We start from the raw sequence: 22,602 nt of genomic DNA on the forward strand, positions 1-22,602 counted from the left end.
TCAGCAGACTGAGCTAAACATTTCAGAAGGTAACACTTTGCAGTCTCTTTTAGGCGTTTGAGATTAAGGAAGGAATTTAAGGAGGGGTACTTGAAGGTGGGAGGAAGGTAGGATGGGGTTACAGGATAGTTAAGGTTATGTGCTCTCTTGGAGGGGTTATTTTGAGGCTGTGTTAACTTAGATGCACAGAAACAATGGACCAGGCCTGCTTAAGGGAAAGATAAACATTTTCCTAGAAAGTTATATGCTTGGGGTGTGATTACTCACCATGACCTGCCCCATTAGGAATTTATGATTAGATCACCCAGTGAGGTTACTTTTCATTGAATCCCTCTTTTCATCCACACTGTTTTTTAGGAGACCATTCTGGTGGCGTGGGCCCAGCTCCCACTGCGAGATGCACAGGACCCACGCCCACGGATAGGTTCTCCTGTGGGGAATCAGGCCTGCAATGTACCTAGACTTGCTTTTTGCTAAAACTCCCTCACCCTGAATTGAGGACATTTACTGCAAAGTAACTTCCTAAAATCCAAGCTAAACCTTCCAAGGATGAGTATAACCGGTTCAACCACTTTTGCCTTTTCATTTGCAAATATCCCTCTTCTGTGATGTGATTAGCCGCATTGGCTCCTTTGTTTTCTGTAAAAGGTAACCACCTAAAGCGAGCCTGTGCATGGTGAATGAGGACCATCAGGTAATGTGCCGAGAAACCCAATAAAAGCCTGTCATGGTGGAGGTCACAGCTTTTGCTCCCCTCCAGAGAACAGCCAAGCTGCCCCTTTTCCTCCACTGGACCCGGTAGTCTGTGTGAATGTCTCATTTCACCCATAATGACTCGGACACTGTGGGCCGCTGTCTGCATCAGTTTTCTTTTCAGACTAGCCAGACTTCCCTGGATCACTTAATATAAAACAACTTACCGGTCCCTCCCCTCCCCTGCCCCCAAACTCACCAAACATCTCTTATTTTCATAAATAGTTATCACCCTATGGGATATACACCTATGTATGGGATATACATCTATGTATATTTATACTGTTAAACACCCCCACCACCAAAAAAAAAAAAAAGGCTAAAGTAAGAGGTAACAACATTTATTTGAGATCCAAAGAATAACTATTCCAGAAGCAATGATTCAGGCAGAAACCCAAATTGTGGTCTGATTAGGAGATGAAGGCGAGAGGTATTTATGAAGGCGAGAGGGAAAGGGAAGAATTAGTTACCTCAGTACAAGGGAGGAATTTCTATAGGTTCAGAGAAACTCACATAGTGATGTGTATTTCCAAGAATGTCTTTAATTTTTCAGTCCTAGTCACAATACACAGTTGACTGGAAGACAATGCAACATTAGGCCAACTCCAAAGGTTTGTTTGCTCAGTTTTAAAATTCCAGAGTTTTGAGGAGTAAGACCTGCAAAGCAACTTCTCTGGGATGCCAGTGACTCCATTTTAAAATGGCTACGTTTACATTATTTTTCATAAACTCATGCTAAACAGCTGGGAGTCATTTTTCTCTCCCTCACCTGTAGTCAAAGCCCAAGTCCTTACAGTTCACCCCTGACTATTTCTTCAGTCCACTGTCTTCTCCCAGTCTCTGTTGCCCGCAAACTGGTCTTCATACATCCTCTGCTGCTTCCTTCTTATTCATTGTCCACACTGCAGCCAGAGTGTCTTCCACAAATAAATACAAATCTGATCGTGTCCAGACGGACCCTCTCCAACTTTTCAGTGGCTTCTTTTTGTCTTTAGGATTAAGTCCAAAGTCCATGGCATTGCCCCCCAGCCTCTGGCCCACTTCTCCTGCAGAACCATTCATCTCACTGCAGTCACCTAGGCCTCTCCCCACCCACGCCCCCCACCCTCTCAGGCCTGAACTGGTGGAAAACACCTTCCTACCACAGGGCCTTCAAACCTGCAATTTCAGCCTCTCTGAGTGTATTCCCCACCCCTCCTTTTTGTCGCCCGTCCTACTCCTTTTCAAGGCTCAGATTTAAGTCACTTTTTCCCCCCAAGGCTCAGATTAAATGTCACTTCCTCTTTCTTTCCTTGTTGGGCAGACAGTCCCTTTGTTACACACACTCATAACGCCTAGGCTTTTGTCTAGCCATCATCTCAACAGTGATTAATACACATCCTCCATTCTAAGCCACTTGCTCTGCATTTTACGTTGCCAGCGATCAGGTGGAAGATGAAGGAATAACGTTGCCTCCACCTGTAGTACCTGAGTTTTCAGAAGGGGATATCTTTTCATCCGCTTCCACCTTGAGCTATTTTCAGGGTCGAAATCTAATTTAAGTTTGGGTTCCAACTTGAAGCTTAAAAAATCTAAAAAAATTTACACATTATGTTGTTGCGTACAGAAAGAAGAGCACTGCCTAAGCAGAAGGTCACCCACCACCTGCCAACTGATGAAGTTTAGGGCAGTGGGAACCATCCGCTTTCTCAGCAAAAAAATGGCGCTACAGTCTTCAAAACCTGGAGAGGGCCGCCTCTTCTGTGTGTGTGCTTAGTGCAGAAATCTTGCGACACTGCAAGACCCAGTGGTAGACCACTTGCTTCTCTGATTGGAACTTCACTTGTGGCAAATTTTCAGGAGCAGCTAATTACTTTCGAGTGACATGTCATTAAAAACCATTAAGAATACAACCACTGGAAGGAAAGACAGTCAAAACACTGTTTTTCCATATTCCTTACAATGACACTTTCACTTCTCATTGTGTTTCGGGGTGAGGAACAACTGCACGGGCTGTTTTAAAACGCTTGACTGCCGATGGCCGAGATGTACAGAAGCAGTTTTTTTCCCCCCCCGGGAGCTGAAGGTCAAAAAGCAGTTTGATTGAAAAGCAGAAGAGAAAAAAAACTGGATAATGGTATGCTCTGGTGTCTTTTAGCCGCTGGAAAGCTGCTACGAAATCAGTGGTGTGAAAATAAGTTGGTGGAATCTTTAATCGGAGGAAAAGACTGTCTTTAGCTGTGTAATCTTTAAAATGACAGTCTCTCCCTTAGCATCGATACCCGAGGACTGACGCCTTTGTTTTGTTCAGTGGCATAACCCGCGGGGGCGAAGCCCGTTGTGTACGTGAGTCATAGACAAGGGTGCTCAATAAATAGCTGTTAAATAAAATGTGTTCTTGGTTTTACGTTGCAAACTTTGGCTCGTTTTTACCTAGATTTAAGAACAAGTGCGGGCCAACTTGAAAAGTCTGGCATCCGAGCCACCCCCACAGCGCCCATACAGTGCTGGTACACCTCTCCCGCCCTGGGAGGATGTTGGGAGGTGCCCTGAGTATTGTCCTCTTAGTGGTCCATCCCTTCTTGCCCGTGTCAGCGCTGCTCTGCCGGAAAGCGTACCTTGGTTTTAATCCCAGTCTGCGAGAAGGAAAAAAGAACCCAGCTAACCCTTGGACCGAGAACATAAACCATGAGTCATAGATTCGGGGGCTCGCACCGAGAATCACTCGGTGATGTGGCTGTGCGTGGGTCGCTGGGGATGGAGAGGGCAGCCAAGAAGAAGCCACAGCCCTTCTCTAGCGGTCTCATCTCCATCCGGCCCCCAGTCGGCGTCTTTCACCGGGGCGGCCAAGTGTGCTCCCGCTCCAGGTCGCCGCCCCTGCGGCCACATCACCAGGATCTGGCTCCCCCCCGTCACCGCCTCCACTCCGCCCCCACCTCCGGACACCACCCCCGCCCCAGCCCCAGCCCCGGGCGGTGGCGCGCTTGCGCCTGCGCTGGGCCACCGCGCGGGGGCGGAGCGGCCGGCCGGGAGCGAGCGGGCCGCGGGCGCTGGCTCCGGGGCTGTCAGCGCGGGGCCGCGGGGCGCGAAGAGGCGTGCGAGCAGGGAGGAGGCGCGGGCCCAGGGCAGCCGCAGACGCCGCCGCCGCGGGGCACTAGGTGAATGCCCCCATCCATTCCCCGCCCCAGGTGCCTCGGTCGGGTCTTAAGAGGCGGGGACCCCTCTCCACCCCGGCCGCCGCTGCGCTCCGTGGCAGGTGGTAATAGAGGGGAAGTCTCGGCTTTGGCCGCGGTGCTGGGTTCGGGGTCATCCCGGGTACCGGAGGGAGGTGGGGTGGGACCCCGGCTCGGGACCCTGGAGTCGGGGCGCGGGAGGGCCGGGGGAGCGGGGATCCGCCGCGCGGCGGGGTCCGCCTGAGCCGCAGTGTCCCCGCCCGGCCGGCGGGCAGCGCAACGAGCGAGTCCGGCCCGCCGCGCCTGCCCAACCTCGGGCGGGAGGGCAGCGCACCTCGGCTACCGCGGTGGGCCGTCCCGGGCCAGGACTGTGGGCCAGACAGCGGGTGGTGGCTGAGTGATGGGTGGGAGGTGACCACGGATGGAGGGGTTTCGAGGCAGGCTCGTGCACACCTCAAATCCACTGTTTCAGGGCTTGGCATTTGCTCTGAGTCACCGTGTTCTTTCATTCTTTATGTATGTGGAATATATCTCGGTAAAAAAAAAAACACCCCGAAGTGTTCATTTACATAAAGAGGTTACATATCCGTATGTGTTAGCTGTATTACATTACATGTATATTACCCATATATGCAATCTCCTTCTGTAATTGAACAGTGTTGAGATATATTTCACATACTATAGTCACCCTTTTAACCGGTAGCTTTTAGTGTAGTCACAAAGTTCTGCAGTTATCACCACTACCCAGAACATTGTCATCACCCCAAAATGACACCCCGATTCCAGAAGCAGTCACTCCTAATTCCTCCCTTGCCCCACCCCTTGGCAACCACTAACTTACCATGTCTGTGTATTTCCCAATTCTGGAAGTTTCATAAAAACGGAATCATCTAACATGTGGCTTTGGGGGATGGACTTCTTTGACATAGCGTAATGTTTTCAAGGTTCATCCACGTTGGGTCATGAATTAGTACTTTAGTCTTTTTTTTTATGGCTGGATAATACTTCGTTTTATTGGTGTACCGCTGTATCACTTTTTATTTATTTATTTTTATCCAGCCACCAGGTGATAGACTTTAAGGATGTCTCCACATTTTGGCCATTGTGCACATTTGTGGATGTTTTTTACGTGGGCATGTACTTTCATTTCTCTTGGGTATACGTGTATATTTAACTTTTGAGGAACTGCCCACTTTTCCCATGTAGCAGTACCATGTTCCATACCCACCAATTAGTGCATGAGGGTTCCAGTTTCTACACATCCTCACTGGCACTTGTTACTTCTACTGGCTCATTTTCACTCTAGCCATACTAGGGGGGGTGAAGCGGTATGGATTTGCATTTCCCTGATGACTAATCATTTTGAGCATATTTTCCTGTGTTTATTGTCCATCTGCGCGTCTTCTTTGGAGAAATGTCTATTCGGATCTTTTGCCCTTATTTTAATTGAGTTACTAGTTTCTTTTTATTCTTGAATTATAATGTTCATTTATAGAAAAGAGTAGTTTGGGGGCTAGCACTGACTGATAAAGACAATCAGTGCAGTATTAAGCAACATGATGCTTCTACTGAGGAAAGATAAGTAAGTGCCACTTAAGTCTTTCAGAATAAATACCCTGTCAATTCCTGGGCATCTTCTCGCCCTTTTCTGTTTTCTAGCATTTTGAGAAAAGCTACAAAAGGTGTGTTCATGAGAGAGAGCACACATATTTGGCATGTTCATATAGTCTATGCTTGCTTTGGAAAAAAGGGCCGGTTATCATTTTAATTACAGAGAACTTATTTTGGTGGCTAGCTAAACAAACTAATAAAAATTAACAATCACCTATTAATTAAAATTGCACCTGCTTCTCACACGAAGTGGAAGATCCTATTTTCCTAAGTGTGTGTAGTCTTTATTATAATTACATTTACATGTGGTGGCACATAAATATTTTTGACGGCACTGAAGTTAAGAGCCACTCCCACCTGAATGGATGCTGCCATGCTAATTCTGTGGTCAGTTTCTGAGTGTACGCAAATTCAGCATCAGCTTCAGGCCCTTCTTTGCAAAAACCCCTGCAAAGGCATGACAGTTGGAATGACCAGGAATTCAGGCCCATTTTTCTATTACTGTAGTATGACTGTTCAAAAGTGTTCTACCAAACTCCCGAAATGCTATATAGCAAATAAAATGAAAGATTTCCAAGTGGAAGTAATGGATAAGTAACTTATTAAAAGCGTGCGTGAAGGAGCATTTGAGACCTTGCTCCTCGCCGCTGCCTCAGTGCTCAAATAAACTCTTTTTTTAATTTAAATTATATTTTATTGTTTATGCCATTACAGTTGTCCCCATTCCCCCCCCCTTTGCTCCCCTGCACTCTGTCCCCTCCCACTCCCTCAGGCAATCCCCACGCTATTGTCCATGGGTCACGTATATATGTTCTTTGGCTACTCTATTCCCTGTGCTGTACTGCACATCCCCATGACTGTTCTGTAAGGACCAATGTGCACTTCTTAAGCCCTTCACCTCAACTACCAAACTGTAACACAATGGAAACATTTAACCTCAGTGACTCCATCAGTAGAATGAGGCTAGTAATTTCAGCATATAACTGGAGTATTATTTTTTTTTGTTTTAGCTAATGGGATGATTGTCACACACCAAAAATATAACCTATCCAACCTAGTATTGTTCCTGACTTACCCAGGGGATGCAGAAATATCTTGTAGCTACATGCGTTTCCTCCAGTTCTGCCTCCTGGAGAGGGCAGTGGGGATTACTTCGGGGACGTGATCCCTGGAAAAAGCTGGACGGAGTGGACCTGCCTTCTTTATGGCAGACATCTAGGTGCGCCTCATCATTTCTCTGAGATTGCTGTGGTTAGATTTTAATAACTTTAAAATAAAATAGAAAATCTATCCAGTAGGGTTCAAAAGCGAGGACTGTCAGATCGTCTGTCTAAGGTGAGTCGATGCAGTCAGATTGCTTTTCCCTCGATCAACTGCACTGAGGAAGTGTGAGTTTTGACCTGAGTGGGCTTAGGAGAGGCGAACAGTATGGGATCACAGAATGTGCTGGGGGTTTGAGTGAAACTTGCTCTAGTTTTAAATGTGTGGGTGTTGAGAAGGGAGATCTTTGGACAGCATATGGGGTCTGGAAGATGAAAAAAGAGAAGTGTGGCCCTGGCTGGTGGGGCTCAGTGGATTGAGTGCCGGCCCGTGAGCCAAGGGGTCCCGGGTTCAATTCCCAGTCTAAGGCACATGCCTGGGTTGCTGGCGGGTTCCCAGTGTGGGGTGCGTGGGAGGCAACCACACATTGATGTTTTTCTCCCTCTCCTTTTCTCTCCCTCATCTAAATAAATAAATAAATAAATAATAAAATATTCAAAAAAAGAGAGAGAAGCATGGATGAGAAACAATTTAGAAAGGATGATTGCAGGGTATAAGACAAATTCAACTTATTCAGACATTTTTGCCCAAGAAAAATATTCTAAATAGGAAAAGTGGAAGAAACCTTGTCCTGCCCATTCCATCTGCTCCAGCCTGCTCCCCCCTGCCTACTTTTCTAGGACCCAGAATCAGACCGGGATGGCTATTGTTCCTGTGGAAGTTTTCCAGTGTGCTAAGTACACCTCTCTCTTCTAGATTTTAGTCGCAATGAGATCAAATTCAAGAAGCCAGATAAGGATTAAAGTATTAAAAGACAGTTTCATTGTCATGTCTGATAGAGCTGGACTGGAGAAGTTAGCTTAGTACTCTATTCCTCCTCAGTTCGCCTCCCCGCTCAGCACCGCAGCACCTGGAACGCTGCATATCTCTCCTCCGGCAGGGAGGGAACGTCCTGTCGCAGGGAGTTTATCTTATAGGAGTGGGAATAGAAAGGAAAACTTTCTCCTGCTGGAGGTGTGCAAATCGGAGGAAGCCAGTGAAAGCTCAGGGGTGGGGCTTACTGGAATGCTGACCTTTATCCCTACTTTAGCCACTAGGTAAATCGCTTGCCTGTAGGAGGCACCACTGCCAGGGCGAAGAGAAAGAGAAGGTGTCGCTTCAGTCCTGCGTGCTGTTGTCTGTGCAGAGGCAGAAAGAAGCAGCTATCCGTCATCAGCTGTGCTGCGGGCAGTAGTGTTTTGTAGGCTAGCTTCAGAACGTAGTTACTGTGTATAAAATTAAAACTAAGACCGCGTTCTCCTTGGAAATAGCTAAGCAGTTTTTAAGTGGGTGAGCATTTCATTGTGTGGTTAAAGACAGATTGTTCAAGTCCATTTTCTTGTTTTACTGCTCCAATATATGTTCTATCGAATGTGTAATAGGCGCTAGGCTAGGTCCTCGGAATTCATCAGTGGGCAAACTTGTTCTCAGGGAGTTTGCAGCCTCGAAAGACAAGTCCAAGTCCAAGAAAGCATATGAAAGTGAGAAAGCGTGGAGTACTTTGGGACTGCAGGGGAGGCGGAAGTAATGAATCTAAGAGGGTCCACGCTAAGATCGCAGAGGAGAACGTGAGGTAGCCAGGTAGCAGGGGAGAGTGAGGCTGAGCCAGTGTTTCAGGCAAAAAAGAACATGTGGAAAGGCCAAGAAGTGTGAGAGCCTTGTAAACTAAAGTAACATTTTTCTTTACTTTTTTTTTTTTTTAGGTTCCACCTATGGGTGAGATTAAAGTAGCATTTTTCAAGCTGCAGGCACCAGGCACCTACCAGCAGGCTGTGAAATCAGCTGAGCGGGTCACACACAGACGCTGGCTAGACGGTGCGCTGTGTAGTTAGAAATCCCTGCAGCAGAGGAGTCCGAGGTCCGGTGTGACCACAGGGCAGGTGGGGATGATTATGTGATTACGTAGGATTTCGTTAACCTTATTAAAGATTTGGATTTATCTTAGAGGAGATGACAAGGCATTGAAAAGTTGTAATCAGAGCCTGATATGTATTTTCTACATATTCCTTTGAATGCCTCGTTTTTCAAATAGCAACCTCAAATTTCTTGGTCTAGTGTTACAGGTATTCCATAATTCGTTCCAATCTCTTTTTATAAAGAGTCATTCCTCTCTCTCTTGTACTGAACCCTTCCATTTCATAGATTCCTTGTTTGCCTGAGTGTCTTTGAACGGAAAGATCTCTGAGAGCAGACCTTTCCCCTGCATTGTTCACGTGGACTCTCTGGTATTCAGCAAAGCAGCTGGCACCCAGTAGAGACGAAGCAAATCTTTGTTCATGGAGTACAAATACCCTTAACAGGAGAACTGTTGCATAGCAGCGACATGACCTTGATGTTGCTTTTGAAAAAAGAAAAAGGTTTTATTAGGAAATCTTTCCTTTTAGTTGAAATCATGTGACAGAAGCACATTCAATAGTTTAAAAGATAAGTTAACAAAAAGTACTCTTACATTAAGACAGTAGTAAAGACAAGGAAAAGAACATCAAACTTTTTTTAAAAAGATTTTATTTATTTTTAGAGAGAAGGAAAGGGAAGGAGAGAGGGAGAGAAACATCAATGTGTGGTTGCCTCTTGTGTAGTCCCTACTGGGGACCCAGCCCGCAACCCAGGAATGTTCCCTGACTGGGAATCAAACCGGTGACCCTTTGGTTTACAGGCTGGCATTCAACCCACTGAGCCCCATCAGCCAGGGCAAACATCAAACTGATTTTGGAGTGTCTCCTCCTTAGGAGTACACAACACTCAAAGACTGGTCATGGCAGGAGGCAATCCAGCTGTCATTTATATTTTGTTTGAACAGAAAGGTATTCTCTGAGCCATCACCAAAAATTGGTTTTATAAAGATGGCTGGGGACAAAGGGAATAAATTAGATGAAAATGTATCACTTATATGAGATTAATGGAGAGGCAACAGAAACTAGATTTTGATCTTAAAAGAAGTAAAAATAGAACATCTGTATACCCCGGAGAACGTACAAATAAGAATTTAATGATGTCAGCTTGTTGCCAGAGAATGATTATACTGTCACAGTACTGTGAGTTCACAGAATTAGATCGTGAAACCCATCTGTGAAGGAGAAATTCTTTCAGGGTATGGTTTTGATAAGTGGCAAGAGAAGTTATGAAAAATTCATGAAAGGTAGAGCAATTTCAATTTCTGAATCAAATTTCTTTCTAATGCATTTTTTTGAGATGTGGAAACTTTGCTAATTAGTTTTGTAAATTAGATTTTATGTATCTTAAACCCGAATGCTAGGATCAAAATTTGCTAATAGAGGATGGCTTTTAAAACTCATTAAGTTTTATATTTTTATGTTCTACAGAGTCCTATTTTAAGCTGTGCCTCATAGAGCTTAAACTGAAACTAACTTTTATAAATTCACCCTAAGGAAATAAATTCCAGATATGGGAAAACATTATGCCAGAAGATTTTCATTTTCATTGCAATGTAATGTAGTCAAGAAAATGTCCTGCTATAGGGAAGTGACTCATTTAAAATGTGGCTGGCAATCCACTTGAAGAAATTTAACTATTACAATGCTGTTTTAGAGCAATGTTTTCTTATTTCTTTTTAAATTAAAAAAATTAAAAGTGCTCAGGATAAACAAAAGTTCAAATAATATAAAAATATGCAGGATTTAAAAAGTGAAAATTGTATTTCAGGTCTTTCTTTACCCTACCAAGGTAGGCCGACCCAATTCTCCTCCAGAGGCCAGTGCTCTGAGCACTTTGGTATCTGTCTTTCCAGACTTTTTTCTTTTCTTTTTTAAGGGGAGGGAGGGAGGAAGAGAGGGAGAGAAGCATCAGTGTGTGAATGCCTCTTGCACACCCCCTACTGAGGACCTGGTGTGCAACCCAGACATGTGCCCTGACTGGGAATTGAACTGGTGACTTTTTGGTTTGCAGGCCGGCGCTCAATCCTCTGAGCCACACCAGCCAGGGCCAGACTTTTTCCTAACTCAGTGATTTTCAAGCTGTGCTCCAATGAAGAGTTTCTGGGTCTTCTCAAGTCAGGTAAGGTGGGAGCTGAGTGGGTGGACACAGGGTGCTTTGACCTGTGCTGCTTTCACCTGTTTTATGTATCGGGATTCACAGAAGAGTCCTTGTAACCAAGCAGTTTCTCTGCGTTAAAAGGAAATGTTTAAAAACAATTGGCCTAATTTAGAAAATGAATCCCTGAGTCCCCTACTTAGGAATTCGAGATGTTCCCTGGTTTGGTGGCTTGCCCGCAAGGATCAGCACAGACCTGTCCTCATTGTCCCAGCAGTTTCCCGCCTGGTCACCACCATACACGTTGTTAGAATACACTCCCCCTTTGTTATTCCCTGTCTCTCCAAATCCGACTTGCTCTTTAAGGTTGAGCTCATCATTGTTTTGTGCATTCCTTTGAACATGGATTTAGTGAATACCTACACTTTGAATAACACTAAGTGGGGAATAGGCAGACTTTTGTATCAAAAGCTCCTAGACTAATAAAGGGTGACCTTCATGTGTAAGTGCAGTAAGGTATTATAAAGTTAAGAGCATTTGGGGTGTGGGTGCTAACGATACAAGTGGTCTTTTCCTTCTACATTTCTTCTTCTATACTTCTGTGGAACTTACTCCTATAAAAAGAGCATTTATGATATGGTTACATTTCTGGGTCTTTTGGTCGTATTTGCTCATTTATTAATCAGTAGATGATAATGCGGAGAGTTTACCTGTGAATCGGGGATGAGACACATAAGGGAGTTGTTTTCATTCTTGAGCAATCAACTATGTAAAAAAAACACACTAAACTTGAATCCAGTTGACAGGATTCCAGAGTTGGCATGAGCGGAGTTGGGAGGAAGCACTGGAAGGACCTCGGTTCTGTGTTCCTGGTCCCCCATGGTCACTGACACTGGTGTGCAGTTATCACAACACAGAGAACCGCCTGTAGTGTCCTCCTTGTCATTAGTTGTTTGGTCAGAAAGTCGTGAATTCAAGTCCTTTGTCTTTATCTTACTAACTTTGTAGCCTGGGCATATCACTCAACCTCTCGGAGCCTCAGTTTCCTAGACTGTAATGTACAGACACGGCTATCTCCTAGGGTTTAACAAAAAGATAATATGAGACAAGTACATACAAATGGAGTCTATTCTTTTTGCTTGAAGTAGCAGCCATGTTCCATAGAATGGGTGGTGGTTCTGCTTTCCTTTGGGTTTAAGTTTTTATATAGTTTGGAGGATTTATGGATGACACTTTAGTTCTTTGAAGAAGTAGTGTTTGGTTGTTTGGTTTTTGGTTTTCTGGCTGACAGTGGCTATTTGGATAAGCTATTCATATTCCAGGTAAGGCAAGTGTAAATAATATAGGAAAGTAATAGGGCCAAAGGGACATATAGTGGGGAAATAAATCTCTTTCATCATCATCCAGGGTATTCTCCTGAGACTTAAAGCAGACTGCTGCACCTATGATCAAGAAAGCCGAATTAGTAGGTTGCCCCAGAGTCCAAAGGCTGGCCAGCTCTTTTGCTCATTATATCTGCCACTTTCTTCTACCTTTTAGATAACAAAGAATTAATAAAGAATTTTAATAGTAACTTCCTAGTACTCATTAAGTAGAAAAAAGAAAACTCTTGACCTCTAGCATTTCTAGATTATAGGGTTCCAAAAGAACCCCAGGCAAATTCATGATGAATTCCACCTTTCTGATGCATACCTGTCTGGTCGGGTAGAGTTAGAGATGCTTCAGTTCACGATCAACCTTACAGTGTGGTTTAAGGTAGTCTGTTTTATTTGCTGGTTGTAGAGATGTTATTTATATATCTTGCTAAAATGAAAAGATACATCAGATATGATATTTAACTTTAGCAACAGTGTCAGAGCTATTTCCTATTCTGGCTTTCATTTTCTTTTTAAACGCTATGTTTTCCTCAAGACCTGTGTGGTTCAGTATATACAGGCACCGTTCAGTGCGTGTATACACTTTATGCACGCAGGCGGTTTAATTATAAGATGGGTCAGTTGTATCAAATGTAAATATTCAACTTCAATTGATTTTTTTAATGACAAAAGTGCTTTATCGTTAAGAAGAAACATTTTGATCAATCACAGGTTAGTAAAGAATGCGTTTACTGATGTTTACTGATGTTTGGAAAGACAAAAACATGGAATCTTCACGAAGTTGCGTGTCGTCCTTGCGCAGGGACTGTGCTAATCGCTGCATTGTTCCCACTTTAGTTTTTGTGCTGCTGAAGTGAGCACTCAATTAATTTTTAGAGAAAATTGGGACAAAACGGTTGATCTGAAAATTATAAGTCATGGATGGGTTCAGTACAGCAATGTATAATATTTTTTTAAATTAAATGATGTTTAAATTAAAAAACATCATCAGCCGGACCATATGCTTACTGATTTGAGAGAGAGAGAAAGAGAGAGAGAGAGAGAGAGAGAGAGAGAGAGAGAGAGGCGCGGAGAGAGAGACTTGAATGTGAGAGACAAACATTGATTGGTTGTCTTCCATTTGTGCCCCAACCAGGAATCAAACCTGCAACCTAAGTATGTGCCCTGACGGGATTGAACCTGCAACCTTCTGGTGTATGGGATGATGTTCCAACCGACTGAGCCACCCGGCCAGGGCACAATGTATAATATTTTTTTGATTATGTGGAATAGTATATTCCTTAGTAAGGGAGGAAGAAATGGGAAGTTAGGTTTTGAATCTTTCACGAAAAATGTATAATAATGAAAAATGATGATGACGATGATTAGCTACTGTTTATGGAAGGTGCAGTCCACTGTCCTAAGCACTGTACATGTATTATGTCATTGAATCTTCACAACAGCTCCATGAAGGATGTTTTTTCACGAGGAAACTGAGGTACAGAGGCATAGATCCCACAGCTGGTGAAAAGTAGAACTGAAGCCAAAGCAGTCTGACTCGGGAACCCAGGCTCTTAACCACCGTCAATATCGTTAGCCTGTTGACACTTCCTGACATTTAATTTTTGGGAATCAAATCATCTCTCTTAACTGACGTATGAAGATTTGCTGGGTGTGTCACATGAAATTCCCCTATGAAATCACTCAGTGCAAGTCATGTCACTCGCTCGTCCGATGAAAGTGTAGCAAACGTCGGCTGCACACGGAGCATAAAGCACTCGCCAGTGGTTCCGCATGAACAGCTCAGCTTCGAGCCGGTGATTAATACTCTGTTTTTGAAGAGGTGCTCACTGGACTCTGCCTTCTCACCCAGGCATAGAATTTGAACTGTGAGTAGACTTTGCAGTCTGAATTTAGACCCAGGCTACTCAGTAGAACGAAACCCACTGCTGTCTCAGTCCCGGGGAACACACAGCTCACCAGGTGATCGAGGCATGTGTGTGAGCGTTCGGAAGGGAGCACTGAAAGAGAGAAAAACGTTTTAATAACTTAATGTTCTGCAATCCTTAAAGACACAGTGAAGTCATCGTTTGGGGAAGAACAGCGTTTATGACTCAAATTTTGTTTGGAGTTGTTATCGTTTTGAATTCCGTGCGGTGGGCTGCGGGGGAGACAGACGCGCCCTCGCGGCGGTGGTAGCGTGGCCCTGCCCCAGAGCCTGTGGGGCGGAGGGGGTTACTGATCCACCGTCAGCTAACAGTTGCCTACAACGCACTCGAAATCCTGGCTCCGAGAAACAGATGCAGCAGTGCGTCGTTGTCTGAAAGCGTTCAGTGATGCCGATTGAAGAAAGGCTGTCGTTGCCTGTTGTGTGTGGTGCTCACAGTGGAGTGTGTGGGGCGGAAGAGTAGAAAAGAAGAAAGGAATTTGAGGAACTCCCGGGAGTTTTAGAAATAGTAAATTGTAAGTAGCCATTAAAAATTTAGCTTTGTAGGATGGTATCGATGAGGAAAAAAATCGGATATTTTTTTGAAATGCAAAAAGCAGGATGCAAGACAGTATACAAGGTGAGCCTATTTTTGTTTTAGACATACGTGAGTGTGTGTATATAAAATATAGTAATGCCAACATATGCACAAACATGTGATCAGTGATTATCTCTGGATGGTGGGTTTCCAGAATAATTTTGTTTCTCTTTGGCTTTATTATTTTTATTTTTTTAGTTTTTGCATTGAACGCACATTGCTTCTGTGAAAAAAAAGAGAGAAAAACAGTGAAAGAGACACGGTGCCAGTGGATGTCAGAAGCAGTTTCAAATGAGCTGTGCAAGAAGGGGCGGTCAGAATACTTCTATGAGCGAAGACCATTGGGTGGCAGCTAAGTAGGTGTTGGGGTGGCTTTGAGAGTAGGTTTAGCTTGAACGTCAAGCTGGACTTAGAGCCCTTCAGAAAATGTTCTTTTTAAAAACAAACAAACTGGCATTTGAATAAAAACGCATACCGCCCTGAGCAAAGGGTAGAAGAGAGACTTGATTGCAGGGAGTAAAGGTGGAGAGTTAGGTCATTGTTTCAGTTTGATGCCAAGGTAATTGAGTAATATTAACATGGTGTACCTGTAGTTTATCTAATCTGCATGCAGTGTCTGGTCGCCGGCTTGTGCCCCGGAACAGACTGCGCAGCCCCGTGTATCAGGGGACACTCTTGAGGGAAAGGGCGGTTTGGGGAAGGTAGGAGATCTGGCGTCACCTGCCTGGGCGAAGATGTCCCAGCGAGGGGAGGTGTTGGGCCAACGCCCGAGGAAGACCCCAGTGTAGAAGCTGCCCCCTTCATCACCCAGTGGAGGGTGCTGTCTCCTGCTGTGGGCTGCTTCTCCGCGTGACCTGCTGCCTCAGCTCCAGGCTGGGGGAGAGGAAAGGGCGGCGGAGAAACAGAAGAGCTCTGAGTGAGTATTTGACATGGGGTAGCTGAAAATGATGAGACGCTCTCAATCTCAAAATGGAGATGAAAAAATGATAGCCTCACAGGTGGCAAGTTATTTCTTTCTCTCTTTTCTTAAAAAGTTTCGTTTTTGCTTTTAAATGTTGATGCATCAGCTTCCTCCTCTCTTCCTTCCCCCCCCCCTCAGGAAGAAGACTTTTAAAACTTGGATGCATTGGCATCCTTTCCGTACCTTGAAATTCTGGAAGCTTGTATTTTCAGTTTAATTTTACAGAGAGTCTAGTGCATACTTTCAGTAGGTCCCAGAAGTGGATTTGCATTTTTAAAACTGAATTCTTTCTAGGAGTGCAAGGATGTGTGAAGGGTGAAAGTGTGAAAGTATACTTTGTATAAGTTCGGAATAATAATTTCTGCTCATTTGAAATGCTGATGAACTCTACTTATCTGGTTTCTCAATTTAAGTATTTCAGATTTATAAGTACCAGAGAAAAACAGTGAGGAAATGAACTGTCTTTTGCCCAAGTGTGCTGTGTCAGTTTATAAAACAACATCTACAAGAAATATTGGTTTAAAAAAAAAGAATTGGAAAGCCAGTACCAAAGAAAATAAAACTAGGAGTGGAATGTTAAGATGAATAAATTGATCATAGATTTGAGTTTCAGGTGTAGCCATAAATTTCTTAGCTGCCAAAGTTTTAAAAAGAAGGGTGCCTCAATCTTTATTAAAGAAAAGTAGAAATACCAGTTGTCAGTAGCATGGCTTTCTGTAATTGTAATTTCTAAATACAACTGTAACTGTATTTTCATGAGGAAGTGATGTGTTCTCAGTGGTAGTTTGCAGGAAATTAATGATTGACAGTTACATGTCAATTACAGGAGCAAGTTATTAACTATTGGGGAACTTTTAAAATAAGATACAGGTAAGCAATGTTTAATATAGAGTAGGGGAAGCCTAATTTTTTGTTGTTTAGAAACAGTTTTTCAACCTCAAAACAGAGTTCTCTGATTCACCTCGCTTGCTGTCCAACCAATTCATTAAGTTGTTTTAAGCAGTAGCAGTAACTGATTTTTCTGGCAATTGTGCGCTTCCTGTATTATAAAAACAAAGCAAAGCAAACACACAAAAAAACAAAACTGTGTATTGCTATCAATTTAAAGGGAACACCTAGTTAAATGAATTATTTTTCCGCCTGTTTCAGTTGGCTGGTTTGATAGGGGCTAGATATAACCCAGCTGATGGCACTCGGTAGAATAACTGTACTTTGTTTATGCAATACGTTTAGCTCTGGGACACACGCCTTGTTTACTCTGTCAACATTTTCTCAGCAAGTACAAACGGTTTAACCTCGGTTGTCATTGAGTTGATTCATTGGCTTGTTTTTGTCGTATCTTTCTCCCAAACAAAGCATTCTTTAAAAAATTCCTTTGTGTGTGTGTGTGTTTTTTAGTGGGGGGTTGTGATTCTGAAAACAAAATCAGTTACCCTGGGTCTAGTTTCTTTTTTCTTTTTTTAATTTTTGTTTTGGCAATGTTTATCAAAATTGGGATAGTGAAACAAGGAAGGGCCTAGAATAGAAAAAGCCAGGGAGAGCCCTAGGTGGGGCTGCTCTCGCTCCCTAGAAAGGTCAAGGGAAAGAAGTGAGCCAGGGGCGGGGCTGCTGTCAGCTCAGTGGGAAGTCAGATGAAAGACGGCCTGGGGGACAGGTTCAGGGGGTTAGGCTGGGACGAGCTGCTGCTGCCCATTGCTCCCCTACTGGCAAGTCTCTTGGGGTCCCTTAGAGTGTAGGAGGTGCACGCCTGTGGGGGAAGGAGAGGGGGGAGGGAAAGGCACAGGTGTGCTCCCAGGAGGGAGAGCGTGCCTGCGTCTGGTTTCTTCTGAAGAATTATTTGAGCTGTTTTGAGTATTTATTACACTGAAAGTTTATGAAACCCGCTGATGATATCTCTGGGCCTAGGCAACTTTTTAAACAAATATTGAGCTGTCTTTGAGGCGTACAGAAACTTCAGGATTGCTAGATTTTATGACGTGAGTCTTTTGTGTCAGTGGGCAGCCTTAGAAATGAGCGATTGTTTTATGGAATCTGCTAGCTCGTGGATGTCAGTAGCTGAATCCTGTCCATAACCTCTCAAGCTTTGGTGTTTGGTGGAAAACATCCAGACCACCAGTTTTACAGCCGCCACGAGTGACTGCAATGGCAGTTCATTGCCCTTTCATTTTCCTACCGTTTTTCTTAACTTGACCAGAAAGTTTTACACCACTACCTATTAGCTAAATGTGTACGTGAGTGCTCGAATCCAGTTTAACCAGACGGTTTCCAGTTTAAGCCGAAGAAGTCAAGGTTGTTTGTTTGTTTGTTTGTTTGTTGTTTTAAGAAGCTAACTCTGTATTTCAGCCAAAAAAGGGACGGGGGCGAAGGGAGGTGATTTCATTCCACTTCAGGGGTGGGCCTTTGGTTTAGGGAGGACAGTGTTTGTGCAGTAGTAGCATTTCTTACATTTCCGTTTCCAAGCACTTTTAAATGAGCTGAACAATTGTACAAATTATAGGACAGGGTATGTAGGTAGATGACTATAGCTCGGCTGTTTGGAGCCATTTGAGACTGAGACCTCACAAAGTTTGTGGGACAGTTACTGAGGGGCTTCCCCTCCTTCTTTAGCATTGTTACCCTGGGAGAGTTCCTTTTCCTTGGAGAGCTAGAGGAAACAGGCAGGAGAGAGCCATGCGCTCTCTCTCTTTTTTTTTTTTTTTTGTCACACATTGTGAACAATACCAATGGGTTACACCTCGGCCCAGCAGCAGCAAAACGTTTAGAATTCAGGAGATTTCTTTTACATCACCCTGTTGATTTTTAACTTTTGTGGGTCAAGTGATATATTAAATATCACTTAGAAAACAGAATGTCGTCTGTGCTCTGTGGGAATTGGCAGTGGGAGACCAAATGGATACCTTTCTTTTAACAAAAGTTTTCTTTTTTTTAAACTGTAGGTCATAGGAAAATTGCCAACTATGTTTTAAGCATTTTATTCTGACTTTTCTCTCCTCTCTGTCCCCTTAACCCTACATTAATTTGGGTAGATTTCTTTGAGGTAGTACACTTTCACTGTGCCCTTTTGAATGAGGTGAAAGTTCCTGGGTGTTGGGAACCATTTGGTGTAATGTGTGGAAGGAGGAAACCTGAAGAAAAGAGGTTTGTAGCTGAGGGAATAATAATTTACCTGGTTTAGGTAATCTAGCAGAAGGTACTGGGTCAGTGTGAAACAAGGAGTAACTCAAAATAAGCAACGCAGGGAGCTCAGTGGACGAGAATGACGAAATCCAAGGGCTGACAGTGAGAAATGGTTTCAGTGATAGCGGCGGGGCCAGCTCACACGGAGAAGGGGGGCCTTTACTATGACCCAGCAGTGGGACTGGGCTGTCCTCGTGGGCCCTGAGGACTTCTCAACGGCGAAGGAAGGGTTTGGCCGTGAGGCCCTGGCAGGACGGCAGAGAGCGGTGTCACAGCGGACGGGAGGAAACCAGAGGGGCGGCTGCTGAACAGCTGTTTGGCATGTGTCCTGGGCAGTGATTTGGTGGTAAATTCTTCAGGAAAGGGGAAATGTGGATCAAAAATGGAAAAGCTGAGGAGTTCAGATGGTGCCACTGACATCTAAAAAGCTTTTGAAAATAGTTTTCGCTCGGATGGAAGGCGTGAATCACTGAGCGAAGTTGACGAGGATTTAAGTCTGGACCTTTCAGATGAACTAGCCGAAGACAAGTGAGCAGCCGTAACGTCACCCTGCTGTCTGGGTGCCGCAGAAAGCGAATTAAATAGACACGATCCTTCTTTATGAACCTGTTGTACAATAAAACAGTTAAGTACTTACTGGGTATTGGTTAAAAGGACGTACTGGTTTTCTTTTTTACAAAGCAAGGAAATAATTTGTATAACATCAGTTTTGGCCCAGTTTTGTTTGGCATGATCTCTCCGCAAGCTGATTTTACTGAGCACATAATACATCCTATGTGGGGACTCTCTACATTTTAGTCACAAAAACAGAAGACATGTTCAAAAAAAGATGAAAGGAGCAGGATGCACGCTGCGGAGTGGCAAGAGTAAGACTACATAGTAACCATAATTAGACTTCTAGAGCATATTGTGTGTGTACATAGGTGTGATAGGACTGTGGTTTTATCTTTATTCATGCACATGTAAAATATCCACCTGATCAACAAGTTCTGAGATTTTTTTTTTCACTAAATGTGATAATTACTGGTAGTAGATTACACAAAAACCTTTTTATTGTTATGGGAAGATAACAAAGTAGCCACCTCCCGGATAACGGGGGGCTTAGTCATCAGGCGTGACTGGGGCCTGCTAACCCCCTGCTCCGCTGGGTTTTCCAAGGGCTGTTACTCATTCAGCCTTTGCAGTGGAGCAGGATGCGCCTCCAGCACAGAGGGCAGATGTCCTCCAAGACACCGCTGTCGCACCTCACCACACGGGCCACACACTTCTGTTTCTTTCTCTTTTTTTTTTAAGATTTTATTTATTTATTTTTAGAGAGGGAAGGGAGGGAGATAGAGAGAAAGAGAGAGAGAAACATCAATATGCGGTTGCTGGGGGTTATGGCCTGCAACCCAGGCATGTGCCCTGACTGGGAATCGAACCTGCGACACTTTGGTTCGCAGCCCGCGCTCAATCCACTGAGCTACGCCAGCCAGGGCTACACTTCTGTTTCTTCACTTTGACAAATAAGGAGCTTTCGTAGGAATGCTTTCTGGGTTCGTAACTAAATTGAATGCATCACTGCAGTATTACTTTCATTTAAGCCCGTGGTTCCCTGACACAGCCACTCTGTGGCCAGCGCTGGCCCAGGCGGGACAGAGCTTTCCTAGGGGCGAGGAGCTTTTCGTACATTTCAATGTGTTCGGTGGAAAGGCTGTCTTTTCGTCTGAGATTTTTGTCCTTTCTACTTTTTTTTTTCGGTGTTAAAATGTAAACCTAATTCTTAGAGAAAGATCTTTAAAGATCTTTCTAGATTATATGGGTATACTTTTAATTTTTTTCTAGTGTATTGAGTCATAATTGATGTAAATCACTGTGCGAGTTTTAAGTGGTCCGTGGTACACACCTGTGGAAGGAAATTTCTACTACCAAAGTGCATTTAAAAAAAAATACCGTTAGGACAGAAACACCACTCAGACTAGCTTAATCAATGAAGGAGTCTTATTGGCCCATGTGATCAGGGCGCTCAAGGGTGGAGTGGACTTTAAATAAATGAAATAGAAGTCCTGATTATGTTGCCAGGACCCTGTGTTCATGGCCTAGCTCTGGTTCTCCTTCTGTGGATCTTCTTCGAAAGTAGGTGGGCTTCCGCCAAGGGCTGGTGATGGCGGCGGCGGCGGCAGAGGGAACCTTTTCAGTGGGTGCGTCAGAATGACGCTATTCCAAAGGGAAGTGAGAAAACTCTCCCAGAGGCCTTCCGCTCTCAGCCCTGGAAGTGATCCATTCCTTGCGAACTCCTTCCTTCACAGCCTTCCTCACAACGTATCTCATTCCTTTGCTCACCTGGTTGTTTTTTCTCCCCATAAGAAGCAGGAGTGGTGCCCGCTTTGTTGACTGTGTAACCTAGCAGGCACTCAGCAAATAGTAAGCCAACACATGCGTGCATTCCAGGGAAGGATTCAGATCCCACTCAAGCCGCTTGTGTGAATTACGTGGTCTGGAGGGCAGGGGGCTGTGACTGATAGACCTACCAGCACCTCGTGGCTTAGGGGAAGGATGGTTTCACACCACAAGGAAGTGGAGATACCATGAGCTAAAAAAGTGGAGGAGGAGGCTGAGCAAACAACAAAAATACATGTCTACCATCTGTGTTTTGCATCCTTGAAGCATGGTTTAATATTTCACCCAAGGTGCAGTCTGCTGTGTAAGATCATGCGTGTCCTGCAGTGTGTGTGAGGGGATGCGGTGGGGCTGAAATGCAGCCCAAGGCTCCATGCGCGACCTTCCTTTTTCCACGAGGCACTCTGTAAATGTACAGAAAGGCTCTGTGCGGCCTCGGTGCACAGTGACCCTGGCTGAGTATCTGTCTCTCCACCCAACCTTCTGAATAGCTTATATTGACGTCAGAATACCAGGAGCAGAAGTAAGACCTGGTTGTGTCTCTGCTTCTGGATCCCACTGGCCAACTCGGCGGAGACTCTGTGCTTAGCCACATCCTGGCGTATCTCCTCAGAGAAGATGACTTGCCTTGGGAAATTCCTCTTTGACTTTCCTTCCCTCCCTTCCATTTTTCTGTTGGTCAAGCGTCCCGAGAATGCATTTTGAGCTTTCTGGATTTTCAGGTGACCGAGTGGTGACACAGACACTGTCATCCTTCTTTCTGGTTTATCTACATCTCTCCACATTTCCATCTTGCTCAAGCTGATCATTTTGCTTCAAGAAGAGGAAACTACCTTTATCTCCATTGCTTGTCCTTTGGCGGAATAGAATGGTCTGAAAGCTCAGTCTCTTGGAGGTTTGTTTTATGTTTTGTCTTGAGTAAAGATGTCTTTGAGGCAGTGAAGTGCTCACTATTTAAAAAGCGGTGTGTGGGTGGCAGGAAGAGAAACTCCATCTGACTCATGTGGGGCTGCTGGGAATCTCCTAAGTTCCAGACCTACGTACAGCGGAGCCGCTCATTGCATGGACGGTTTGCAGACAGCTCTGCCAGCCTTATTTCTCTCTCTTCCTGGGACTGCTTAGCTGCTTCTCTGCTTCACTCTGGGTGTTGTTTCCATTCGCCTGATTCTCTTTGATCGCTGACTTACTCTGCAGGTGGCCACAGTTGGCCTCTGGTGCTTACTCGACTCATTCGATTCTCAGTGCATTGTCCACAGGAAGTCTCCACCGACATCACCCGGGGAGCTTGAAGGAAAACATTTACAGGCCTCTGACATAGATATCCTCGGTCAGTAGGAATGGGGTCCTAGAATCTGTACTTTAAGGTTGCTCCCCAGGAGGACTATCCAGACCCCTCCATA

The 22,602-nt window shown here is 44.5% G+C and overlaps 1 protein-coding gene and 1 non-coding gene across 5 annotated transcripts in view; one reads left to right on the forward strand and one right to left on the reverse strand.

Annotated features, from left to right (window-relative positions):
- The first annotated feature begins 3,747 nt into the window (after window positions 1–3,747).
- SLC41A2 (solute carrier family 41 member 2) overlaps window positions 3,748–22,602 on the forward strand; it is an 88,825-nt gene continuing 69,970 nt past the window's right edge. Inside the window, exons 1-3 of one of the 4 annotated variants that reach the window (XM_045826573.1) lie at window positions 3,755–3,890; window positions 8,519–8,695; window positions 10,722–10,829. The gene's annotated coding sequence lies outside the window, so the exon portion shown is untranslated. Of the gene's footprint in view, window positions 3,891–8,518; window positions 8,696–10,721; window positions 10,830–15,194; window positions 15,602–22,602 lie in introns of those variants that run through there. The other 3 variants (XM_045826570.1, XM_045826574.1, XM_045826571.1) reach the window with 3 other exon arrangements.
- Window positions 12,940–13,042, reverse strand: LOC123810755. The gene has a single exon (XR_006784309.1). It is a non-coding gene; the product is annotated as a U6 spliceosomal RNA (small nuclear RNA).

The sequence above is a fragment of the Phyllostomus hastatus genome, unplaced genomic scaffold (genome assembly GCF_019186645.2).
Source record: "Phyllostomus hastatus isolate PE091 unplaced genomic scaffold, TTU_PhHast_1.1 phas_scaffold_755, whole genome shotgun sequence".
NCBI classification, from domain to species: domain Eukaryota; kingdom Metazoa; phylum Chordata; class Mammalia; order Chiroptera; family Phyllostomidae; genus Phyllostomus; species Phyllostomus hastatus.